Source organism: Zonotrichia albicollis, chromosome 21 (assembly GCF_047830755.1).
Source record: "Zonotrichia albicollis isolate bZonAlb1 chromosome 21, bZonAlb1.hap1, whole genome shotgun sequence".
NCBI lineage: Eukaryota > Metazoa > Chordata > Aves > Passeriformes > Passerellidae > Zonotrichia > Zonotrichia albicollis.
Window position 1 is genome coordinate 3991700 of NC_133839.1, and position 13087 is coordinate 4004786.

The 13087-nt window shown below is 45.0% G+C and overlaps 1 protein-coding gene across 3 annotated transcripts in view; it reads right to left on the reverse strand.

Moving 5' to 3' along the window:
* TNC (tenascin C) overlaps positions 1–12685 on the reverse strand; it is a 78512-nt gene extending 65827 nt beyond the window's left edge. Inside the window, exon 1 of one of the 3 annotated variants that reach the window (XM_074556055.1) lies at positions 12404–12685. The gene's annotated coding sequence lies outside the window, so the exon portion shown is untranslated. The remainder of the gene's footprint in view (positions 1–12403) is intronic. The other 2 variants (XM_074556056.1, XM_074556057.1) reach the window with 2 other exon arrangements.
* Between the last annotated feature and the right edge of the window lie 402 nt (positions 12686–13087).

The window sequence follows — 13087 nt, forward strand, 5'->3', positions numbered from 1 at the left end:
CACATGTGTGGGTGTGATTTTATCCTGGTTCTCATGCAGGATAAGGAAAGGAGCAAATTCCTTCTGGATCTGTCCTGTGCAAGGTGATGGGCAGGAAAGGGGGCACAGAGCTCACCTGTGCTTTACCAAAGAGCCTTGGTTTGTGGTGCTGTGACCTTTCTGGAGAAGATAAAATCGCCTTTATGGAATCTGGGAATACGAATTGCTAGATTGGCTCACCAGGGATCTGCTGAATGATGGGGAAATCTAAACTGGGTAAAGTTGGAGGTTAACCAATAGGGCAGCCAAGGAATCTGAGTTTAGTGGAATGGTGAGGAGCAGAATTAAGGTGTCTTTGCAGAGTGCGAATGAACAGATCTCTCAAAGAATGTATTCCCCAGGCTTGGAAAAGCTACATCTCAGCAATAAGGGTTGAGATAAAACCTTCCTGACTGAGGGTCTGCCATCCTCAAGTCTTTTCCATTACAAGAGAAATGGACCAATGGAATTGTCACAAAACCTTGAGCTCTCAGCAGAGATCCCAGAAAGTGCCCACAACCTTGGGGTTAAAGGTGTGGTCCCATGGTTAGGACTGAGGCCTGGAACTCAGGCATCCTGCTCTGAAATGATTTCATAAATCATCTGCTGTGCCTCTGTTTAACCTCTGGTAAAAGCTCACAGGGGCAATGTGTGTCCCTGTGAATTGAGTATTCCAAGGACCTCACAGGAAACGTGCTGTTAAATCCTCATTTCCATAATTAAACATCTTCCTGAGGAGTGCTGTAAAATTGTCTGAAAATACATCATTAAAAAGCAAAGAGCTGGAGAGTTATCCCTGGGAGAGAGAGGGAAATTCTGCAGAGCTGCCCCAGCCCTGGCCCAGCACAGGGAGGAGCTGGAGCTGCTGCAGAGATCCAGGGGAGGCACCAGGGGGATCAGAGGATGGAGCAGCTCTGCTGGGAGGAGAGGCTGGGACAGCTGGGATTGTGCACCTGGAGAGGAGAAGCTTTGGGGGGACCTCAGGGTGGCCTTGCAGGTCCTGGAGGGGCCAAGAGGGAAAATGGAGAGAGACAATTGACAAGGGCTTGGAGTGCCAGGACAAGAGGGAATGGCTTCAAACTCAGAGAGAGAAGGTTTAGATGGGATATTGGGAATGAGGAATTGTTCCCTGGCAGGGTGGGCAGGCCCTGGCACAGGGTGCCCAGAGCAGCTGTGGCTGCCCCTGGATCTCTGGCAGTGCCCAAGGCCAGGCTGGGCAGGGTTGGGAGCAGCCTGGGACAGTGGGAGGTGTCCCTGCCATGGCTGGGGTGAGATGAGATGAGTATTAAAGTCCATTTCAAACCAGGGTATTCTTTCATTGTTTGATTTTTTTCCTTCTTTTTCTTTTTCAAGAATCTTTTTCTCTGTAGAAGAAAGCCTGACCAGATGTGCAGCACAAACACAGAGAGCCACAGGACTGCCTGAAATTTTGGGGTAATAATAGAAAACTGCAGCCTTACTCTGAAGCCAAGAGGTTGTGCCAGGCCAATTACCAGAATGAGAAGATGAATCCATGGAAATAAAATGTAAGGTTACCAAAACCCACATGGATAGACACCAGAGAATTTGAGAAAAATCTGCAACTGACCCAAAATGAACATATCCAGCTCATTCTCTTGCATCAACTGGAGGTCTCTTTCATCTCTGGAAATTTTATGGGATCTGAGGGATCATTCCCACACATGTGCACGATCCTCCTGCACCTTGGTGTGCCAATGTTTGCTGCTGTTACACAACCCCAGTGATTCACCCCTGTGCATGGGAAGTGCAGGAGAATCCTTCATCCAGCTCTGACCACAGAAGGAATTTTACAGCAGCCACAAGAAACAGCCTGGTTATTTTACAGAGCAGATCACTCAAAAGTGTTGCATAAAAAGTAAAAAAAAAAAAAAAAAAAAAAAAAAAAAAAAGAAGCAGCATTACAAGAGGTAACCATGGGAGAGCTCACACCAAACCCAGCTGGTCTAACTCACAGGGACTGGGATGAGGCACAAGTTAAGAGGGAATTCAGTCTGCCCTCGGAACTCGATTTTTTGTTAAGGGTTCCGACACTTGAGCATCAATCTGGAAAAGGGAGCTCAGAAAAGAGACACAAAACAAGCAGGGCAGTGGGGTGCTCTGGAGCTGCATTCAGGCTCCTGGCAGGGGGCACAGCCATCAGCCAAGTGCAGCAATTTGCTACAAACTCAGGAGAAGGGGGAAAAAAGCCATCTGCTAAATACTTTTTTCTCACATCTGCAAAGAAATCTCTGTCCTTGCTGTGGCTGTCAGAGGGGAAGAAAAAGCCCGTGGCAGACACAGCCTGGACAAAAACTGTGGGTTAGAAACAGCAGGGCACAGCAGAGATGGGAGCAGCAAAGGCAACAATGGATTCAGAATAACTGGTGCTGTTCTAAAAACAGAAGCAGAGCTGTGGAAGTGGGTCACATCCAAGGGACTTGTGGAAAGCAGAGTGGACGGGTCACACCTTCCTTCTGCCTGGGTTTTAATCACCTGGCTATCATGGCCAGACACATATTCTAAGTGCAGATACTGAAAAGGGAATATCTTTCCCATACCTTTGCATGTTTGAGTTCAGAGCAGCAATTCTTGACACTTCTGCTGAGAATGTTTTCCACTCGTGGACTGATTTACAAATATAAAGAATTACTTAATCCTACACTGTTCTATGAAATGTGTACACTACTAATTTTATAGCTGGGTAAATACGCCAGAAGCACATCAAGGCCACATTTATAAAAGGAGAGTGTGCTGCAACTTCTTTTTCCTTCGTATGAAGTTAGGAGCTGAGCATTTTCAGGGTTTCAGAAACACCTGGTGTCTGTCTGGTCCCCCTGTTTGCATTTCCAGCACAGGAGTGACTTTTACCCATCCCTCTCTGATGGCTGAAAGTCTGGGCAGTAACTTTTACCCATCCCAGAACCGCTGAACAGGGAATTGAATGCAGGCCATGGCAGAGCTGCCACAGACACAGAAGCCTCAATTAGTGCCTTTTCCAATATTAAAAAAAAAAAAACCCTTTCACAGCAAAAGCAGCTCCTGTGCATAACCTCCAGCAGAAACCACTGCTGCCTCTCAAGTACGTCCTGTACCTTTTAATAAAGCCTTTGCTAATAGCAAAAGCATTCACTCGGGCTCTTGGCTTTTCCCCGCTCGCAGCAAAGACGCGGAGCTGGAAAAGATCTACAGTTTTCTAAACTTGTCTTTGGAAAGTTTCTCTGCCAAGTTACACTTTGTCAGGAGCTCATTATTTTCTGGAGGCTTCGCTTTGAAATACTTTGAGGGCTTTGCTGATGCAGTTTCAGAGCATGGGGTTGGTGTGCTCGCTCGCATGAATCACGGCAACTCGTGTTCCTTCCACACACACAGCTCTGCTCCGTTTCCAGGCCCTTCTCCACGTTCTCGCTTCCAAAACCACCTATAAATTTTCCAGAGCCCATTTCACAAAGTTCTAGGTGGTTTTGGGATGAGATGGGAAGAGCAGAAATTCAAGACTTCTGAATTTTCTTCCCACTCCTTTCGTGCCAAGCAGGAGTTGCTGAGAACAAAGGAGCAGCCAAGTCCTGGTGATGGGAACTTGGCCAGTGTGGTTTGTCTCACAAGTTCATGATTTAGGTATGAAACATCATCTTTTTTACTGTTAATGAGCGGTAGGAAATAAGCCATCAATACTCTTGATAAATATAATAACAATAGGTGAAATAATAGCTGGTCTAATATAAAAAAACAGATGCCAAATTAATATATTAACCAAAAGTATTGGTGAAATCTGTGCAATAGAAATAAGGATCATTTATAAGAACCATAAAATACTGACACGTTAAACAAATGCACAGTGGATAAGCACTGAGACAGCACTGCTTTGTACAGCACCTCTGAGGAAGCTGTTTTTCAAATTTCTCCTGGAGGTCAGGAAAAAGAGATGAGCCAAAATTCTGCTCCACACACCCAACCCCACACTTTTCCATATTTGAAATCATTTTAGCTGAAGGAATGTCACGTACAGAAGCGAGAGAGGTGGAATTCTTCTCTTTTAACAGCTTTGCTGTAAGTAAGAGCACAAACAATTTACATTTATATTGGTCTGGAATAACGGAAAGTATTTAATTGTATGGATTGCTGCATATGATATTGGTCAGCAGGCAGCAGGGTGCTTTCAGAATCCATTATGAATATTTGCATGTGCTTTATAATTTTACTTTGATTTAACCATATACTTATTCAAGCACTAAAAATGACTCAGGACTCAGCCATAAAAGCCTGCTACTGTTCCTGGGGACCAGAATTATCATTCCTGTCATTAGCAGACTTCAGGCATGGTTTTAAAAGAAGCTGAGGGAACAGATGGGTAACCCCTCACCAGGCAGCTCCTTGCTTTTAAACCAATTACAAGTTTCCCTGGGCAGCTTTTCCTCCCTTCTGGAGCTCCTCTGTCCTTGGTACTAGCACCTCAAACACACAGGAATGTGCACATTTTTCTAACTCACAAGACCACAGAAGGAGTTCCTTGAAATCTGACTTCCAGTAATCGCCCCCGGGCTGCAGATCTGCCTGGCCTAGTTCTGTCACATGTGGTAGCATCAAGAATTTGCATCTTTGGCAAGCCAGGGAAGGGTAGCAAACTCAGAGCAGAGCAAAACGCTTCATGAAGAGAAGATGGAATGAAATCAACCATGGCTTGGCAAGGCAAAATGAAATATAAATGAGAGGCACAAGATATGAGACAAATTGAGTGCGAGGAGTTTGGAAAAAGAGAGGAGGCTGCTTCTGAAAAGTCCAGTCTGGGGATGTTTTGCAGTGCTCTGATGTAAAGCAGAGGCACTTATGTAATGTGATGGAAATTACAGCCATAAACACAGCCCTGAGCAGTGATTAGTGATTGAACTCGGACAAAAATCTGCACTGCTGCCCCAAATGTCAACAAATTGGCCACTGCCACATTAATGGGAGGCTTGAGAGACCTCCACCAGCCCTGACCTCGTTCCCTTAACCCACAGTGACTTGAGCCCTCCCGTGCTGAAGCCTTGGCTGGCAGCAATTTGAGCTGTGGCATGGTGAAAGGAGGGACATGGAGCTCAATTATCCAGCACCAGATCCCCAGTGAAATCAATGCCATTGTGTCACATGAGAATTTGGCTGGCAGCCCCTGAAGTCTGCCCAGGAGAAACCCATCCATCCCCTCAGCAGGGCAGGCTGGAGGGGACAATGCAGGCAAAGAAGGGCATGGAAAAGGCTCCGTGGGTTTTAATTTCCCCTCTGGCAGCCTGGGTTTGGCCCCGTGCTGCTCCATGACCTATATGAGCCCAGAGCAAACTGGAGCAGCCCAAGGCACCCTCAGCACAAAGATATCATTAAGGCAATGGGTGTTTTATGGACATCCAACACCCCACACCAAAGAGAACTCAATATTGCTCCTGTCAGCAGGAAAACTGTCTCCCAGGTGGAGCTTGACACCAAAACCTCAATTTTTATTTAATTAATTTAATTTTAGTTGAATTAATTAATTCAATTTTTAGTTAAATTCAAATTTAGTTTAAAATTTAGTTAAATTAAATTTTTAGTTAAATTTTAGTTAAATTTTTAGTTAAATTTGTTCAGTTTATTACTGGGATATTAGGGTACAGGATTACAGGGTATATAGGGCATAAATAACACATAGAAGCTGGGGAGTCCCCATCCCTGGAATTGTTCAAGGTTAGGAATCAGAACAATCAAAAAGACATCCCTGCCACATGGCTGGTGGTAATAAACTGAATTTCCTTGTTTCTGACAGCAACCCTGGCAAATCCCAATGAATGGACCTTCAGCTGATGTAAGAGAATGAGCTGGACTCCTGCATTTGGGTCAGTTGCAGATTTTTCTCCAATTCTCTGGTGTCTTTCCCTGTGGGTTTTGTTACCCTTACAATTTATTTTGCTCTTGCTAAGGCAAATAAACAATATGTGAGGTAACAGCCAGAGAATGACAAATAAAGGAACAAATAATGCTGATGTGTTTGAGAATGGCACTCTCTGGGTGCTGCAGGCTTTCCATCAAGCCTGGAGCTGCAGCACTTGGAGTGCTGGCTCCCTGTGATTGACTTGCTAACCTGTAAAGTGGCTAAGTCGACATCATAATTAACACTTGGCAGTGGAAATATAAATTCCCTGGCTTGTAGGTGGTATATCCTCCTCTAAACACTCCACTTGGCCACCAAACTGGAAAAATAGATAGGACATTCATAAGGAGCCCTCACCATGGGAAATGCCAGAGGGTTTTTTGTTTTGTTTTTCTTTTTTTTCCTGGAAACTGTTTACATGGCCAAAATCCTTCAGTAAGAAAAATTATCTGAGAACTTTCCCTTCATATGTATCCTGTTCTGCAGTGCCTTGTGGCCCACAGTGTGCAGCATTCATCGGGAGTCAGCCCTGAATTACGGCGCTACAAGCAATGCAGGAGGGAAGTACAAGCCACAAGCAAAGGGAAAATATGCATTACACTGGCTCTGGCCAAGAGGAATGGGCTGCCTGCAGATCACAAGCTACCTTTATATCTTTCTTGGCATAGACTTTTGTCCCACAGCACAGAGAAGCTATTTAGGAGGATTCAGCAGGCCCAAAAGAGGCTGGCCTTGCAAAGGAACCAGGAGAGACAAAGAGCCAGTGCAGAGTGGGCTCTGAGCTCCTTTTGAGAGGCCAACAAACAGCCCCTGACAAGATGAAATCCTGAGGACGGAGATAACCACCAAGGGCTGGTGCTGAAGTGCTCAGCACCCACTGAGAGTGACCCTTTCCTGTCCAAATAAAGGCTTTCCATCGCAGCAAAGAGGCACAAAACCACTGTCCCCAGAGTCCTCAGCCCACAGCCTCTCTCACCTGCACCCTGGGCCTGACAAAAACCCCAAACTGACCAACAAAATCTGCCTCTTTCCAGGTCTTTTGATTTCTTGGCAAGGGAAAGTGAACTTATGTCTTGGAAATAAAGCTTTTTTTAGCCCTTTTCCAGCCTTTCCTTAATGGTGGAAATAACTCTTTAGCCAGTTCTGCTGGGCACACAGGGAAAGGATCTCACAGTTTGATTTTCATGTATAAGAAGAAATTTATGTTCCCTTTCAGCTTTGTGCTGCCAGCATGGTGGAAAAGGAGATAAATTTAAAAAAGAATCAAGACTGTTTAGATGAATATTCAGGTAAATATCCTAATTCCATAACAAAATTAGCATTTGCAATTTTAGGCTTATGAGCTTAGCAAGTTCTGGTGCATGAGTTAAAGCCAAAATCATTATAATGGAATTTCCCCAGGCTCTCAGTTTCAGCCTCCTGGGAGGCTCCTGGCCAATATCTATCCACACATAGTCAATGTTCCAGCCTGCCATGGGAAGAGACAGCCACTACAATAAACCTTTGTTGAGCCCAGGGTTGAAGCAAGCACTTTAGGAAAAATCTGTATTTAAGGTTTCTCCCCTACCACCCTGCACTTTCTCCTCAATTGCTGAAGAGAATATGTTTTTTCTGAGCATGAAACAATATCATTTTTGTGGGGAGCTTGGAAAGGGAGTGCTTGTATGAATCGAAGAAAAGCTTCCTTTCTCTGCTGGGTTTGGGGAAAGGCCTTTCTGTGGGAGTAATCTTTCAAAGTAGGAAGCAGGGCTCCCCCATTGCTTGGGAAGAATGGACCTCCAGTGGGCTAATATGTGATGGATGACTGAATGCAAACTTGGCAACGCTGCCCTCCGCTCCCCAAAGAATACAAAATGCCACTGCCTATTCGGGCACCGGGGCTCTCCCCTTGGAAGTGCTGGAAACTTGGCACCAGCCCACCTTGGTTTAATTGAAACTGCAGACAATTAAGGATGGGAGCTCAGAGAAATTTCTTGCGACGAGATCAGCTCAGGATGGATTTGTCTTGGGTGATTGGCTAAGTCAAACAAGGATATAAATGGGAAGCTATTTCCCATTGACTCCTCATTTGTTTAGGAGGGGTTGTGTTGGGAGGTATAATTTATATTAATAAGTATTATTCAAATTCTACATCTGGATATGCTCTCTGAAGCTATAGGTGGAGGTTTTTTGATGTTATTTGGTCAGCAACAGCACAAGCAGCATATAGGAGAAAGAAATTATGCATTTAGAAACCCAGGAAAATCTTACACTAAGGACAATTCTAGTTATAATGGCGCATCTATCATTCATTCAATGCTAAAAAGTGACACTAAATCGTTCAAACTTTGCCCTTTTAGCAGAAGGATCCCCATCTATTCCTCTTTTCAGTGCCCAGACGCTTCCTGCAGGCTCCAGAGCCGCCCCTTGTCAGGCAGGATCCCACTGACTCCTCCTCCAGTCTGCCCATTTCCACACCGTGGGGTTACATCATGCACTCAGGGATTTCAGGGGCTGGAACCTTGCCCAGCCTCTAACTTTTCCCACATGTGGAAGGCTTTTAGCTGCAGCTCTGACTGGCCAGAGGGTCAGACACACGAGTGGACAGCGAGCACAGAGGTTTCACACTTGTGGAAACCCTCAGCTCGGTGGAAACTGCGACCACTCAAGATTGTCCCTCAGGGTTCTTCATTTCTCTGCTTTCCAGCAGTCCCCTTCCTCAAAGAACTGTCTTCTTATTTCCTTTTTTCTCTTCACTATACAAAGAATTTTTGGGGGAATAGCTAATAACAGGAATTGCAGATTCTTTGTGGCAGGGAGCATAATTTATTAAACCCCTTCATTCCTAATACAGTGAGGCTTTAAAACGCTGGAGCAATTATTACAACATCAACCAAGCAAAGCCATGGACAACTAGTCCTCTTTAATATGAAACAGTTTAATGAACTAAATTGCATCTTAAAAACTCATAAGCAATCTGTACACATTCCTAATTTTGAGCTCATGACCTCAGGTTATGGTGATTCCTGTCCAGAACTCATTAGTTACTAATCCTATAATTGCTTGCAGTTTTGAAGATTTCTGAGCCTGGTAGGTGACAAAACATTAACTTATTTCACTTAGATTGCTGTCTTCCTTAGTTTCCCACTTCAGCAACAATGATTTTTTCAGCAATATGACATCAGCAGCTTCCTGAAAACCACTAAGAGCAGCTATTACATTTTACAGTAGTTTCAGATGTCTGCAGTTTATAACCACAGGGTTAGATCAGAGCTCAGTCTTTGAGCAGGGTGTGCTAAACTCACACCAGTAATTAAGTCTGAGAAAGCACACGTTGGTAAATCAGAGCCCAGCTTCAAAGCCCTGCATCTCAAACTGACACAGTTCAAAACAAATTCCTTTTATTATTGGAAAGCTGAGATTTCGAACTTTCCAGGGATGTAAATCATCCACTCCTAAGCTGGAGTTTTATGAGCCACTAGACCTTAAAACTGTCAGTGGCCCTTCAGCTTAGCAGACTGTGGTGGCACGAGGCCAAGGAGGAATTTATCAAGTCACGGGCTTCAAGTGAGAGTAATTATTTAAGCACTCTGGATTTCTCATGGCACAGAGGTAGGACAGGTGGATGTGTAGTTGATAACCAAGCCACCACCCTGTGCAATAATCTTCCTTCCAAAGGTGATATTCCTCCAGGGATACCAGGGCTCTCTAAGTGATGCAGGACTGGATGGAAACTCTTTCTCCCTCACATCCACTTCCACCAGACACCCATTGTTCAACCCAGGACAATTAAATGCCATCAGCACCACTTAAACCTTTAGGCACATCCTACAGGACTGGGTAGACAGAGGCACTGTGGTGTTGTACCAGGAAAGCAGCACAGGACTGGCCAAGGTGGTTTTCCAAATGGTTTTGCCAGGAGGGATGAAAGGGTTAAAGCTCTGGCTCCAAAGCAGCATCCCTGTTTCACAGACACTTCTGCTTTTTAGTTCTGCCTGACTCTTGAAAAGGATGAGAGTCCCAAAAGGCATAGACCCTACCATTTAATCTCATTTACTTATCAAAAAAGTGAGACAATGCTCAAGAACAAACTTTGACAGTCTCTTTATAGCAAGTCAGAACGTCTTCACCCATGAATAGTTCTTTGGCTTTTTTTAGGTATTTTATAAAAAGCACTAATGTGAAAAAAGCTGAATGTCAAACACCTTTAGAAATTATGTTAGAGCAACATGATAGTTAAGTTTGAGTGAATACTGAGGAGAAATGATTCAGTTTTAAAGAGCTGGGATAATAAAAGAGGATGGCTTTCAAAAAGTCTCCAGCTAACAGTTACTCAGAATCTGTGGAGCACATTTTAACCTGTGCTTAGGGATTTTCCCAGTAAGTTCTAACACCATTAAGCATCACTATTTCAACAGGAGATTTGGGTCTGATTGTTTGTCTTTTCCATGTGCCCATGACCATCATCAGTGATTTCTGTAGCAGAATTTCTGCTTTCTCTCCAGATGAGACCTGACATTCTCATCTGCAGGCTGGGGGCTTTGCAGCAGATCCTTTGGCTCTTCCAGGGCTCTGGAAACACTGATAAAGTAACTCTAGTGACAGGATTAAGGGCTGGGACTTGCAAAGAAATTTCTCTGGGCTGAAAGGAGCCAGAGGATAAAATTAATGAGCAAAAAATATGGGAGGTGAATGCAGGTTTGGTGTTTGGGAGAGTGTGACTGTGTCAGTGATGGGAGGCACAGCCCTTGTCACTCCTGTCCCATCTCACTGCTCAGTTCAGGGGCAAATCCTTCCCTGAGCACGGGGCAGAACCTGCACTGGGAGCACCCTGATAGCTCTTCCAGCTGCTCCCCAAATTCCCTGCCAGGGAAGATGGGCTGCAGACAGACCTGTTATCTTCTCTTGGCTAAACACTTTCATCTGGCCAAACTTCATATTCAATTTTCCCCTGTGTTCCCAACAACCCAAAAGCCATCACATTGCTGCAAGTTTCCCTGGCATTGAAAGGATGGTCCCTAATCCCCATTGTCCACCTCATTTTTGGACTCCAGCACTCCTAAACTGAGCAATCTGGTCCAGTGGAAGGTGTCCCTGCCCATGGCTGGAGCTGGATGATCTCCATGGTCCCATCCAACCCAAACCATTCCATGATTTCACAGCTTTAAAAGACAAATGAACAAACCCAGAACAATAAAACAGACCCCACATGGAACATTAATCAGAAAGTGTGTAAAAAGAATTCCTAATATTTAATATGATATTAAAAAATTAAACCAGGAGAGAAAACCAAACCCAAGAGCTGGACAGCAAGGCTTTTACCCAGATCATGGAATCCCATCCATCTCATTTTTTTCTGTTTTGTCACGAAGAAAAACTTCTATAAATGTTTTTAGTTTGCTTTTTAATTTTAGATTTCCACTGTGCAGCACAACACATCAGCATCATTTCAATCCGAACATTCCTTTCCATAGTGTGAGACTGACTTTTCAGGAGTTTAGGTTAACTGCCAAAAACTTCTCTGTCCTGGTAGCCAGACAGAAAATCAGGCAGGGAAAACTCTGCAAAGGTGATGTAACACAAAGTCCTGAGTGAGTGAGTTTAGCTCGTAAATGAATCTAAGTGTGTTCACCTTCTCCCAGCCAGCTTCTCCTTTTTAAGCCAATTTGAGCCTCGCTGGTGAGTGCAGACACAGTCATGCAGAAAATCTCAGTGCACCAGGGAGCAAGGAGCTGAGACACGGAGCAAGTGCCTCTGTTTTTCCATGAGGATGGAGAATTTCACCCTCCCTCTCCCAGAACCCACCCAGCAAAGCTGGGGTAATGAAATACCAGTTGAATCTTCCTTTGTGCCTTGCTCCCCACTGCAGGCTAATATTACAGGACTTTTAAAAGAAACTGGAGACCAGTGGGGGGCAGGGAGGAAGGTGACAAAGGCTTTGGTGCAAAGAAAAAAAGTGTGGGGACAGCAAATGACCAGTGGGAAGGACCCACCTCTCATCAGGTCACAGACAGGAGCACAAGAGGAGTTGTGCTTGGGAGGGTTAAAACCTGCTAGTGGATTTAGTCTGGTTTGGGAGGTGAGGCTGGGGGAAACATTTATAGCATGCCAGGAGCCAAAAGGAAATCCCAAATCTGCTTTCCTGCCCTGCCTGTCAATCTGGGCTCTGTGAGGATGTCCAGCACCCAGCCAGCTCCTGCTCCATTCATTCATTGGGTCGGGTGGATGTCATTTAGACATTTCTGACAATATTGTGCCGGACAATGCAGACAGACTTTGAGGCAGGCATGCTCCAATCCCAAATTATTCCCTAACAGCATCCCTGCCCATTGGGACATTTCTGACATTCCTGCACAGGACAATGCAGACAGATGTTGGGGCAGGCATGCTCCAGTACCAAACGATTCCCTACCAGCATCCCTGCCCATTGACCTGGCAGCCAGAGCCACCAGGGCAATGCCGGAGCATGGGGTCACCGCAAACTCGTGTGCAAGAGGACTTTTTAATTCAGGGAGGAAGCAGACTTACCTTAGAGACTGTGCCAGAGCTTAGATCCCGCTGTGAGCAGCCTCCATGAAATAAATACTCTGTTCAAAGCCAGCTGGGCTCTCCTGACTCTTGTTGCCGTCCTGTCAAAACTCGGCGAAGTTGCGTTGTCCGGTGCCGTGTGCGAGCGCAAGGCAGCGAGCTTTGACAGCAAGGCAAACTGGTCAGAGCAGCCAGATTCTGCTGGGTTTATATAGCTGAGCTGCAAATCCTGATCCTTGGCTCGTTCCACTGTAATAGGACGCCTGAAGGCATTTTTTTTTTCAGTTTTGCTTTAAAGGAACAGCCTCTCTCTCTCTCTCTCTGGCGCGCACACACTCACACACTCACACTGTCATCCACAGGCACACACACACACACACATACACACACACAAAAAGAATTTGCATGGGATTTATGGCTAAAGAAGGAAACCCCCTGAACCATTCAAAAAGAAAGTCAGCTCAGGGCAAATGACTCAGAAAGCAGAATATTTTCCCTACAGCATCAGCGGAGTGCATTATCAGGAGTTATTAATCCCCTCACCCCCATTTTTTGAACGTTGTGAAATAGTAGCAAGCTTACGTGAAATCGGGGGAATCAGAAGCAGGGTTTAAATTCCAGGGACTCCTACAGAAATTAATGGGTTTAATGTTGGTGTAAATAGACCCCACTTTACTGGAATCA